The following is a 13,298-nucleotide window of genomic DNA, read 5'->3' on the forward strand; positions in this document are numbered from 1 at the left end:
ACCGCTGAAGTAGAAGATGTCCAACAACACTCGCAGCCTTCGACACTCTTATCTCATGTTATCCAAAGGCGACGGGAGCCTAAAGACGGTGGAAAGAGGAGACAGATGGAGACAAAAAATCAACGGTTGCATTGCAGAGGGTTGCCATCAACAAGTGAGTGAACAAGCATTAGTCATCAAGGTCAAAGAAACCGTCACCAACACAAACAACCCTCCACCCTTTACTGTATTGACATCAGTAAAGGGTGGAGGGATGATGTTTTTAGAATGGTACAGTTTCAACACTAAGCACTATTTACTTATTTCAATGAGTAAACACTTCTAGGAGTGCACATGATCTTCTTGGTGGTACAGACAGAGCTTCCCACTGTGGAGAAGAGTGGACTGAAAAGTGAGGGACTGCTCTCAGAGTCTCAACCAGAGCCATTTTGTTTTAAAAGGAAGGATGGCATGTGACTTCAGAATCCAGCCAAAGGGCAGCTGACGGGCTGACAGCTTTTCTTCCCAGAGAGAGAATAGGTCCGGTAACGTTGAGCTAATACGGGCCTGGGGCAGTCACTGGAAAACCGTGTGGGCCGTAGTCGGGGCTAAGCCTCGATATCTTTGGCTTTTTAAGTGCGTCTGTGTCTCAAAAGCTGAGCCGTTCAGTGATGCTCTGAAACCACTGCTTCCTCTGCAGGCCACAGTGTGTGGGCTGCACTGCTTTTAACTGTATTTAATAAAAAAAACATTTGGATTATAAAGTTATTAGCCTTCAAGTAAGCAAAACTGAAAACCCAACCTTAACGTCACTCACGTTCAAGTGGCTGAACAGAACCGTCAGCGACACGTCACGTTCCCGCTTCTTTTTTAACGTCAATGGAAGAGTTGGACATTTTGTAAAAGTATGCTTTTTGGCTTTCATAACGAGAGTTAGATGAAAAGATCAACACCAAGCTCATATCAGTATGGCAACTAAACAGTAAACACCAGCAGCCGGCTAGTTTAGCTTAGCATAAAGAGTGAAAACAAGGGGAAACTGTTAGCTCTGTCCAAAGCTAGAAGATACAATCTGACTTCCCGTCCCTCATATGCTCATACTGAACTGTATACCTCTTGTGTTTAATCTGTACAAACTAAGGCTGGGTGCCGGGACGTTTTTTTTACGCTTGTTTGTTTACATTTTGGCACCGTTAAAAGTATGATGCATTAGCTGTTAGCTGCACCTGTTTGCAACGTCCCCATGGATGAACGTGAGACAGGAGAACTCCTACTGGAGGATGAAAGAGCATCTTTGTTCCTATGATGTCTACGCAGACTTATGGATGTAGTCTAACTGAATTTATGAATATGTGTATCTGTGTGTTAAAATGTGAGTCAAAGAAGGCGTGCCCTCGATGGTAAAGCATCATCGACACGCGTAGAACACAACATCAATCAGTTCATTCACAACGCAGCAGCATCAGGGGGAGATTCTGCTCTTTTACCTTGTCAGCCCACTAACAACCTCATGTGCAACTCTATCAAAGAGACACAAACTAACAAATGTGAGGCTGAGGAAAACCCCACAAGGATGTGCTGTTGTGGAAGTCTCCTCTCATCACTTCCGTCCTTTTCAGTCGGACTTGTAATTTGGGTTGAGCTCGCGCGTGGAGAGCCAACAGGTGCATTGTGGGAACTTTACCGTGCAGGGATTGGAACCCCTTTCAGGAGCGATTCGTATGCAGCCGCTTGTATGTCAGATTGTCTAATACACTGGATGTGCCGCTCCTGAGCTTCTGGATCAATTCACTTTGCATTTTGAACTGACTGAGCAGAAATGATGAACTGGCCTCCGCTCTGATGTATGTGGATCGGCTGTGTTTCCGTGACAACACGGGCCTTATATTGAAATTAGATCTGCTGCATTTGACATGGTGGGGCGGGGGGAAGCCTGGACGTCCCTGACTCGACAAGATTACCAGAGCGGGCTCCATCACACAACCACACACACACACACACACACACACACATCACATACAGGGATTTATGACAAAACCTTCATCACAGATGCAGGGATACGTAAATCCTGCTCACGTGTGCTCAGCAGCTGCAGCAGGGAGGAAGAGGAGGAGGAGGAGGAGGAGGGGGGGGGGGGAGGGGGCATGTCCATAAACAAGCGGAGGCTTATTCCTTATTCCGCCGAGAGGAAGAAACTAAAATAAGTGTATATGTAACTGCTGAGTTGTTATGTAAGTGTTCCTGTGGTTCCAAGTGCTTTGTCTAACCCCGATGTGGAGTGGGAGCCGCCACCCGTCCCACTCAAAGCCGAGCGGGTGAGGAGTCTGCCAGCACAGACCAAAACATGACCTCGGGAAGGGCCGCAGAGCAAGCTGGACTCACTGCGCTGCCTTTCTACTTCTAACGCACCGCCATTTCCCAGTATAATCCCAACTCCAGACCGCTCTGCACACGTTTGACCAGATGCAGGATTTGTGACTGATTCTAACCGTTCTCTGGGACGATGTTGAATTTGACACCTGTCTTGTGAAGAGTCATCCGAGTGCTGCTGTGTTGTTCCGTACCGTGCAGCGCTGTGCAGCGCATGCTAAAAGAGAAAGAGGTCTGCAGGAGCACAGCAGAATGTGCTGGACTGTTGCTGTTTTAAACATCCTGTCCAAAAGCCTTTTCTGCAGGGAGCAGGAGTCCTGCAACAGGGTGCCGGAGAGGTATTGGGGATTTACAATACCGCCTTAGTGACAGTCATGGGATGATATATGAATGCAGGAGCTGAAGAAGTCTGTCTTGTGTGACAGCCATGACTGACAGGCAGCATCGTAGCGCCACGGCCCTCACACACACCTCACACACACACCTCACGCCGAGACGGAGAGGACGTGCTGAATCCTCACAGTCGCACTACTCTGTGTGTGTGTGTGTGTGTGTGTGTGTGTGTGTGTGTGTGTGTGTGTGTGTGTGTGTGCGCAGAGTTTATGATTCCAAAATGTCGTTTACTTTGGAACGGATTAGTTAATTAAGAGTTGAGTTCTAAATAATAGAATAAGACAATTAATAATTTGGATGAGTCCTTTAAAGGAAAGCTATTAAAAACACATTAATGAGCTACGGTGTTGCTCTGGGTGACATGTACCTTCATCACCATGAACACACACACACACAGTGTAGAATCACTCCCATTGATCCTTTGCGAGGTACCGCCCATTAAACAAAGAGGCGGCCAATGATAGCGTAGCATTGTATTGTTCTGTATTACATTATCAGTGTGTGTGTATTGTTTATGTCTATGTTATGGTTTTAGTTTAGGGGACTTAGACCTGGTGTTTCTAGATAAGTGTTCAGGAGGAGCTTTGGCCATGTCACATGATCCCATACATGTATGCATAAGCAGCATATGTTATATATTGTTATATATTATTTGGCTCAATAAAAAGAGATTAATCAATAATTCATTTTAATTTGTTCAACCCCTGTGTTTTTGCCAGCCGGATATCTGTTGTGAGCAGTAGGTGCTGTGAGGTCAGTGATGGGATTCCTCTGCATCGCTCTCTTTGTTCCTGTGTGTGTGTGTGTGTGTGTGTGTGTGTGTGTGTGTGTGTGTGTGTGTGTGCCAGCTCCCCAAGGTGCCCGTTCTGTCAGGCTGTAAAGTGCAGCAGTCACCTACACAGGAACACAGAGGGGTCCCTCTGCTGACACACACACACACACACACACACACACACACACACACACACACACACACACACACACAAACACAACAACAAAAGCACCGCCCCTCGTTAAAAACAAAAACCCATCCACTGTTAGAAACCGTATTTCTGAGTCAGAGGATGAAAATACATTCTCCTCACAAACTACGTTCTCCAACATGAACCTAAAGGTGGATGGAGACCGACTGCTTGCCACAAGGCAGCGAGGCATTCTGGGAGAACACAGGCCACGTTCCCGCGCTGGGTCTCTCCCTCAACACGTCGCCCTCAGCACACGTCTGTGGACGAGTCCCTCCTCAGGAGGTATCCCTCCATGACAGGCTTCGGCGAGTCCAAAATGTCATTTACGCCTCAAGACTGATTGATATCGCCCGAGTCCAGAACGCTGACCTTTCTACAAACAGGAAAGTGGGTTGCGTATGGATTTATGAAAGGCATAAAAAGTGTACAGAGACAACGTAGCAAAGTACACAAATGGATCCGCTATAGAGGCTGAACTGCTGAACTGGTCTCTTTTCTTCAACCCATATTTAAAAAGCGTATCTAGAGCAATGGCTTTGGGATCAGCCGTTACAAATCCAGGTTATGCATCAAGTGCACAATGTACAAAATGTGGAGTCTCTCTCTCTCTCTCTCTCTCTCTCTCTCTCTCTCTCTCTCTCTCTCTCTCTCTCTCTCTCTCTCTCTCTCTCTCTCTCTCTCTCTCTCTCTCTCTCTCTCTCTCTCTCTCTCTTAAACATGTTACCTGTATCCCTGATAAATTAAAATAAATAAAAAGAAGAAGAATCTTTAACTCCATAGAGTCTCAAAATCTCCTCCTCTCTCCTGACATCTAATCCCATAACTGGTACAGTGGAAATCACTGTACCAGTTATGGGATTTCCCACAGTGAAAGTCCCACATTCTGGGGTGAAATATCTACACGCTGTAAAAACACGGCGCTTACTAATTCCTGACAAGGACGGCTATGTTTTTACTACTGGAATGACTTTTACGTGAAAAGAAATGTAGCTACTTGAGGAATGTCAGACTTTTACTTTGAAAAACCTCTAAATTAAAAGCCCCCCCATACCTTACTTTGAGAAGACATGCATTTCTTTAATTTGTTTTCCACAACAGCCGTGCACCTAAACACAAGAAGCCAGGCAGGCCTTTCATGAGCCTAAATATCTACGCATTACAGTCCAGTACGCAGCCTGTTTTAGACGTGTCGCCCAACGACACTTCAGGTGGGATCTCTTGTGATAACTGCATCCGTTTGCCCCGATTGAATCAAGCAAATACTGGAATGAGTTGCACAACGGTTCAAAAACACTCCACACGGACAGCGACACACAAACACAAACATTAACGACGGCACTTTTTCACCAAAGACATTTTGACAAAAAAAAAAAAAAAATGATGACTGAATTCCATCTCGCTGCTTCTGCTCTGTCACGCCTCACGGGACGTCTGAACAGAACAGAGCCATTGTTAGTGTAGTAGTAACACATGTCTATTTAAGGACTGGTCCACCACACAGGGTTTATCAATACCTCTGGATGAGGCCTTTTGCCAGGTAAATATGACCGATGTCACACTCTCCGTTCACACCATGCATCCTCATGCTAGAGGTGATCAGCACGCCTGTGTGTCTTTGCTTTTCCTCTCTTCCCCTCAGCAGTCGAACACTTCTTCTTGAGACCTCAGGTCTTCGTGGTCTGAGAGCTCGAGGTGGATCCTCGTGGTGAACCTTCACGCCGCTTGAATCTGCCACTTGAATCCCTGGGGACGCTTTTGAAGGCACCCGTGTGTAACGGAGGCTCCTCTTCCGCGTGTTTAGAGTGCAGACTATGGATGTTTTATGTATTCAAACACTTCCTGTACCTTAAGGGTGGAGCAAATCCTTCTGGACCCCGTGCACAGGAGGGCCTTTTGGACTCCCTAACTTTTCTCTCACCCTCTCCTCCTCCCTCCTGACATCTACTCACCCACAACTCAGAAAGCTCATATCTGCTCATCAGTTTCCTGCAGCCGACAGGTTACAGGTTCTGCGCAAAATCCGAACAGACGTCAGAGCCAAACATTCACAGGTTGCCCCCCCTTGTCAAATTATGTCAAGTGAGGACTTTTTTTGGTGATGATTTGCAGGAACAAAATAAATAAAAAAAACTAACAAAAGAAACTGTATTTCTGCTTGTTACAGTTCATCTCAGATTACAAATTTGCTTCATGTATCATATTTGAGAAAGCTGTGCAGTTTCACAGATTTCAGCCTAACCCATGAAAAGGAGATCACAGTTGGGAGGGGAGGGGGGATCTCTGCACTGCAAGATCTCTAAAGGGAATTTAGCAAAGACACTGCAGGCCCACACGGATTATATCACCCAATCTCATTTATGACAGCATCCCTTCATGGATAACAGGCAGGGGGCTTACGGACCCGTCCACAGGAGGAACACGGGCCGGATTACGGGTGAAGGTAACCCCCGCTCACGTCAGCAAAACCCCGTTACATAACAGCTCGTCTCCAACTTTAATCATCTCGAATCAATCCGTGCTGCGACGCCGAGGCCGCGCGCGGCCGCCTGCGCGCACATGACCGCGCGGGCCATGTCGGGACCGCACTGGCGGAATGTGCAGGTGTCATCGCTCGCTATTGGATTACTGTGGGAATTCCCTACGTCATTTTCTTCACATGCATTTTCGCAAGACGCACGCATGAACACCCCTAAACACATCCATCAATTATCCCCTTTCGGTGCATAACCCCAACAACAACAACAGAAACAGCAGAACACGCTACGAATAAACACGGCGCTGCGGTTGGATCATCCTCATCCTCATCATCGTTGCCGCCACCGCCACCATCATCATCATCATCATCATCATCATCAATATCACCATCTCCGCTGGAAGCCATGAACACCTACACGGTCCCTGCGTCCCCGTCGGCGCACCGGGCGGCGGAGGCTTACCTTTGGCGCAGGGGTGCGGGACGCGAGGAGGGAGAGCGCGAGCGGTGCGCGGAGGATGACGGCGCAGCCCCCGACACCTGCCCGGTGGTTTCTGCGCGGGGATATCACGGTTTAGGTCGTTATCCCTGCAGTCCAGAATGAGGCGAGACGGGCGGGGTGCCGCGTTAGACCCCCCCACCCCTCCACCCCTCCTCTCTCCCTCCCTCCCTCCCAGATCCCGAACCAGGGGACAGCTTCGGGCTCGGAGTCACGTACCGAGACGGTATCCCTCTGAAAAATCCGCGGCGCTGCAGAGCCAGCTCGGCCCTCTGCGTCCAGAGGTGCGCGCAGAAACTCCACCAGCACCTCCCGCACTGTGTCCGCACCGGAGGCTGCTGCTGCTGCCGCTGCTGCTTCAAGCGTGCAGCTCACACAGGCACCGCATCCTTATTCGCCCTCTCTGCATCGCAATGCGCTGCAGTCAGTGCCGACGTCCTCCTACCACCACATGCACACACGCGCGCGCACACACATGCACACACACTCGATCGGACTGGGCAGAGCATGTAAGCGCTGCCAGTCCCAGAGGAAGAGGAAGAAGAAGAGACGTAGCCTACCGGAGGATGGCGTAATGTTGCTGTGGTGTGTGTGTGTGTGTGTGTGTGTGTGTGTGTGTGTGTGTGTGTGTGTGTGTGTGTGGGGGGGGGGGGGGGGGTGGGGGGTGGGGGGGGGTCTATTCAGAGGATTGTCGTGCCTGAGATGGAGTTTTTTTGTCCTTTGATAACGTGTATATTCACACACACACACACACACACACACACACACACACACACACACACACACACACACACACACACACACACACTTATGTGGGTGAGTGTCAGAGTGGGAGGTGACTCGAGACATGTCCCTGACACAGAGAGAGAGACAGAGAAACTGTTTAACTGCAGCTGTTATCTCTAATAGAGGCTTCTACAGTTCAGATGTGAATAGTGCACGCGCGTGAGGCAGTCAGAGAGTGAACTACTCCACAGTATACAGTAGTACAGTCAAAAGATCCACATCGACCTACGACAACATTAACATCACTCATAAGGACGCGAGCATGTATTACTCTTGCGTAATGACCGCAGGCAGGTGGCATGTTTGAAGGCAGGAGTGTGACCTGAGTGCTTTTATTTTGAAGGAGCAGAGTAGGCTTACCTCTTCCCCTCAGTAAACCTGCGCAGGTGAACGAAACCTCCGTCTGGCCGCACACTCATTTAAGCCCAATTAGGACCCATTGGACTCTGATGCAGCATTTGTTTTCAGCACAATGAGCCGAGGATCCTGCATAAAGACAATAAAGTAACGTCAAACACGACGGGAGTGTATGTTTTCATTCAGCCAGTGTGTAAAACTCTCACTCCTACTGTCGCAGGCTGTGTTCACGTGTTGTCTGGGACGCCGCGCCCCCTGGTGGCCGGCAGGCAGAGGTGCAACGTGGACTCCTAAAAGTCTTTGAAACCGCCAACGGAGATAATAAAGTTAAAATGGTGAAAGATGAAGAGCAGTGAAGAGGCGGTCGGGAGCGTTAATATCTCAATTAAACAGCAAACGAGCTAAATAGTTAGCGTTACCTTTATATGGCCTGAAACACCACAAGCCCAACTTAACGTCACGTGCTTACAGCTGCAGTGAGCGCGTTTAACCACCAGAGCAGACAGAGCGCAGAGCAAAAATATTAGCAATGAGCTAACTAGCTCGTACAACCGTTATGGCTAATAATGAGTTCGCAAATTACATAATAGAGCTCCAAATGTCGCTCTGCTCGGCCGCACACACACGTCCAGTATTCACTCACCCTCTGGCTCTAGTCCGGTGAGAGAAAAGACCCCCTCCACAAACTAAATGCTCGACTCTCAGCAGTAGGTGTGCCGACATGTTTCAGTGATATTATATAAGTAAGAGGAATCCCCTCAGTTATTTGATGCCGTGTTAATATTTAATGCACTTCGAAAGTCATCATGAAATAACAAAACCCACCTTATGAATAAATGCATGCATAACCAACTGCTATTGGTTGGTAATACCCACTGGTCTAAAGACTGCATGCCTTCATATCCTACCACCAATATGCCAATGTCCACTCAATAAATCAGTTTAAAATAAATCATAATACTGAGAAACACCTTGTCTAAGGAATTTGACCATTTGTCCTTTTTCTCCGTTCTGTAGTCAGGATGGCCGAGCGGTCTAAGGCGCTGCGTTCAGGTCGCAGTCTCCCCTGGAGGCGTGGGTTCGAATCCCACTTCTGACAGTATCTTTTTAGGAGTTTCTCTGCGTTGCAGGATAATCTAATCTATTCTGACACGGTTATATAATTCTCACCCCTGATGAAGCTGAAGCAGAACAACTTACACATTTATTGGTCTTATTCCGTCCATGTCATGTGAGGATTTTAGAGCTCCACCTGCCTTCAAGAGGTCTAATGAGCCAGAACAAGAGAACACGTGTGTGGGTGTGGCAGGCTTTTAAAGTGTTTCCATTTCATACTCGTAACATTCATATAACACAAATAACAAAACTGTTCTTTTTCTTAGTTTTATTGCAACAACAATAGTGCCAAAAATTGCACAGTTTGCCCATTTACAATGACATCAGATAAAAATGTGAGAAATATAAAAACATCAAAGCAATACATTTTGACACTAATGCTTAAACCTGAGGAGAACTTACTCTTCCACACTAGAGCCTCACAAAAAAACTCAAAATCTATGAAACCCTCAAAAAAAAAAAGGTATATTTCCTCTTCTGTCACCTGACGGCCTGTTGCAGTATATTAGCAAAGGTCGGAGAACTAATTCATTCTGCAGAACAAGGAGGTTACAGGTTTTAAAGTCACTCGAGGCAGAAGCAGAATAAAGAAAAACTGATAGGGTTACCAGACTTTAAAGCACTTATAAACAGTAGTAACATTTAAAAGAATTTGTACTTCCATATCGCCACACAGACAGTGGAAGGAAGAAAAAAAAATTCAAAGTCATATTTAATGGCATTTTTCATTACTTGGTAAAGAAAATAATCGTGAATACAAACAACCCATGTAACAACGACCATGTCTGTTAATGGGTTATGGTTTCATGTTGGAAGTCATGTCACACTGTGGTATTGCCCAACAGTTTACCTTAATGCCAGACAGATGTTCTGGGAGCATTAGATGACATGCCGATTTAACGTTAGAATGAACTTCCTACGCTTGACAAAACAAGACAATCTATTAAAACGGTCGCTTCTCAAAAGGAGTTTGCTCTGACTGAGCCTATTCTTTGTTGTCAGGCAGAATGGGCTTTGATTCAGATGCTAATAACGCTTGGTAAACATGAAGAATGAGCTCACACACAGAAGGGAGGATCTATCTGCAGGAGGTTTGATGTTTGGATTAAACGATATGCTGCATAATGTACATTAGAATAAAAACAAGACAGGTATTGGACAATAATTGACATATTTTTGCACACCCAGACACATTTGAATGACCGAGAATAAAACCCAAGTGGGGAAATAAAGTATTCACTTGCTTCGTCCTGTAACAGATCCCTCTGTCCGAGTCCAAACTATGGAACCCAAATGAACAGATGAGTATGGACACGTTTTCACAGCTGCACTCCCAACAAGAGAGCAGCCATCTGTTTTAGCGCTTATTAAAAAAGAAAAGAAAAAGGGCAGTATTTAAAATCGACTGCTTCTGAAATAAACACTTTGATTTCCAGGTCTTCATTTTTTTTCCAACATCAAAGTTTTAACCTAATTCTGTAAGTATTCAAGGAGCCAATTGTACTGTCATACTCTTAAAAGTGAGAAACACACACACACACACACACACACACACACACACACACACACCCACACACACACCCACACACACACCCACACACACACCCACACCCACACACACACGTTGAAGAAATGTCACATTTTGGTTTTATTTCCCCACCAAGTGATGATTTTCCAGTTTGGAAAGAAAAACTGGAACTAGGACATGATCACAGTGAACACCGATTAAACAAATCACATTTATATAAAAAAATCCCCCCCAAAACACCACACAGCTCTCATCTTTACTAATTCCTTCTACAAAGTGTGCCAACATTTCTTCACAACGAGGCGGGCGACGTGCATCTTAAAGCACTAAAACGGCACCAGAACGACGAGTGCACGACGAAGCGGGTCACTTACACCACGAGCAGCTGCGTCAAGTTCAAAGCGCACGAGGAGACATTCGGTGCGGGTACATTCACATCGGGGGGGAAACAGCAGCCGTGTCTTCAGAGAGCGCTCGGCGTACTTGATTGTATGCTTCTGGAGGCCATCGGTCCCTCGTGAGCGCAGTGACACCAGGCGGCCGAAGGGCTTTCAGGTGTGGAACCGACGGGAGAAAGCAGAAAGGCACAGCAGCTGCTCCGCTGACACGAGGGTGTGAGCACCAGCAGGGCGACAGGAGGCAAAGCAATAAGACGCCATTTCAAACACAGTGGCATTAAGCACTAGAAATAGAAAAGAAAGGAACTCTGGTCCAGTTTTGTGAGATCAATCGATCACCTGTGATGTCACACAGGCAGACTGTCAATCACGAGTTGTTAGTTAAGTTTCAGACATTTAAGTATTTTAAACTTTTTTTCCCGAATATCATCACGTGTTTTCTGAAAAAAAAACATTAAAAAAGGGTAAGTTATGAACCTCGACAGCTAAAGGGCTGCTTGAGCGACTGCAACAGTTAACCGGCGTGTAAAAGTCATTGTAAAAAATAAAAAACAAATAAATCAACAAAAGGTTGCCAGCACACAGGAAACAGTTCGTCACGACGATCGTGATGATGGAACAAAGCAGGTTTGGCAACAGGAATCCCAAAGCTTCAAGATATAGAATACAACATCTTATCTTACAACACCTGGCATTAGAAGAAGTCTGATGACTTTCTGTCAACCAATCCCAGTAGAAGACCCAAACCCACAATTCATTCTGCGAATAAACTCTTCCCTGTGTATCTGAAGCCTCTTATAATGTATGAGTATGAAAATAGTCCCCAGCAATTTACTCCCGTTTGAGTAACGTTGACTAGAAACTAGTGTGTCCACTGTTTCACGAGATCACCGAGCCTTTTTTAATACAATGAAATATGTTTGTTTCTTTGCCACGTCATTGGTCGGAGGCAGTGGGCTTGGGGCCGAGTATTGAGATGAACTAACACTTGATTTGTTGGACTTGCAAACGGACACCCAGAAGAGTAGTTTTGTGATCCGTCTGTGACGAAAAGGTATTTAAAAGCAAAAGAAAAGCAAAAGTAAGACATACGGTGGCGGTGTGCTTGGTCCCAGTATTCCCCTGGACACCTGCCACTAGGACCAGTGCCTCAATAACCAGCAACCAGCAACCACAAGACACCTATCAACCCATAATGAAGCAATTCCACTCACAACGTGAAAAAAAAAAAAATCTGTTCAAAGCTTAAAGTTGCCGTTTGAAGCTCCAATCATACGGAGGATCTGCTGCAATACTAAACAGACATCCCATAATCCTCCACTGAACATAAATCCCGGGTTTAGGGGAAAGCAAGTTATCTTCTTTTTGAACCTTGCTCCTCCCCAAAAGCAACGTACAGCTGCATCGAGTCACAGAGACCACAATGTGATGGTCGTCAGCCTCCAGAACATAAAACACCTCAATGATCCTCTACGCGTGGAGATAATTGTTCTGTTTCGCATATTTATCTCCCTAAATCACCTCATTAACTTTTTCCGTGATCACATTGAACCAGTCAACACCTGTGCATGGCCGGCACTTTGGCACCAGACATGTGGGGATCAAGCACTGCGGCGGCCAGCGTGTCATCGATTTACAACGTTGAGGTATTTTGTCTTAATTGAACAGAAGAAAACCCTTTCTACATGTTCAGATTTCCTAAATCTGGATATGAAAAATACGTAACCGATTGTTACATGAACACAAAGACTAGTGTGCATGTAAACTGACTCAGACTCTAGAAAACACATCTCTGCTGTTAACTTGACGGGGGTCAATACTTTAGTTTTACTTTAATGAGTTGTAGATATTTGTTTCATTACAGCTTCATTCCACCGTGTTTCAATGCCACAAACAATACACCGTAGCAAATCAATACGTGTTGATAAATATGTTCGTGTAATTAACACAGACGTCATCATGAGGCGTATGAAGCCAATGTCTCCCAGCTTTCGCACATTTTTAGCTTCGACAGCGTAAAGAAGACCTCCATGACAGGAGATGTCCTCGTGCCATCGGGATGCTTAGTGGGACACAACGGAGCCCGTTCACGTAGTTTTAAATGTGAAAACATTAAAAGCCTATTGGGAAAACAGGGATGAATTCTGCCCCGTCACCCACCGGGACACTTTTAACTTGAAACATCTGTGCAGGAGGTTTCAATGACAGCAGCTTAAAACAGAACAGAGTGAGAACAGTAATTCTGCGAAAGAGAAACCCGTGGAATTTTAATGATGGAGGCGGGGCTGTGGAAATCGAGTTGGACTGGTTTTGATGGAGAGAACGAGGTCTTTGCACGACACCAACGGAGGAATTTCAGAATGATGGAAAATGCTTATTTGCCTTCTACCTTTCAGTCCTTGGCTCATTTCTTATCAGCGTGAAAATAAATCAC

Source organism: Taurulus bubalis, assembly GCF_910589615.1.
Source record: "Taurulus bubalis genome assembly, chromosome: 15".
Lineage (NCBI taxonomy): Eukaryota > Metazoa > Chordata > Actinopteri > Perciformes > Cottidae > Taurulus > Taurulus bubalis.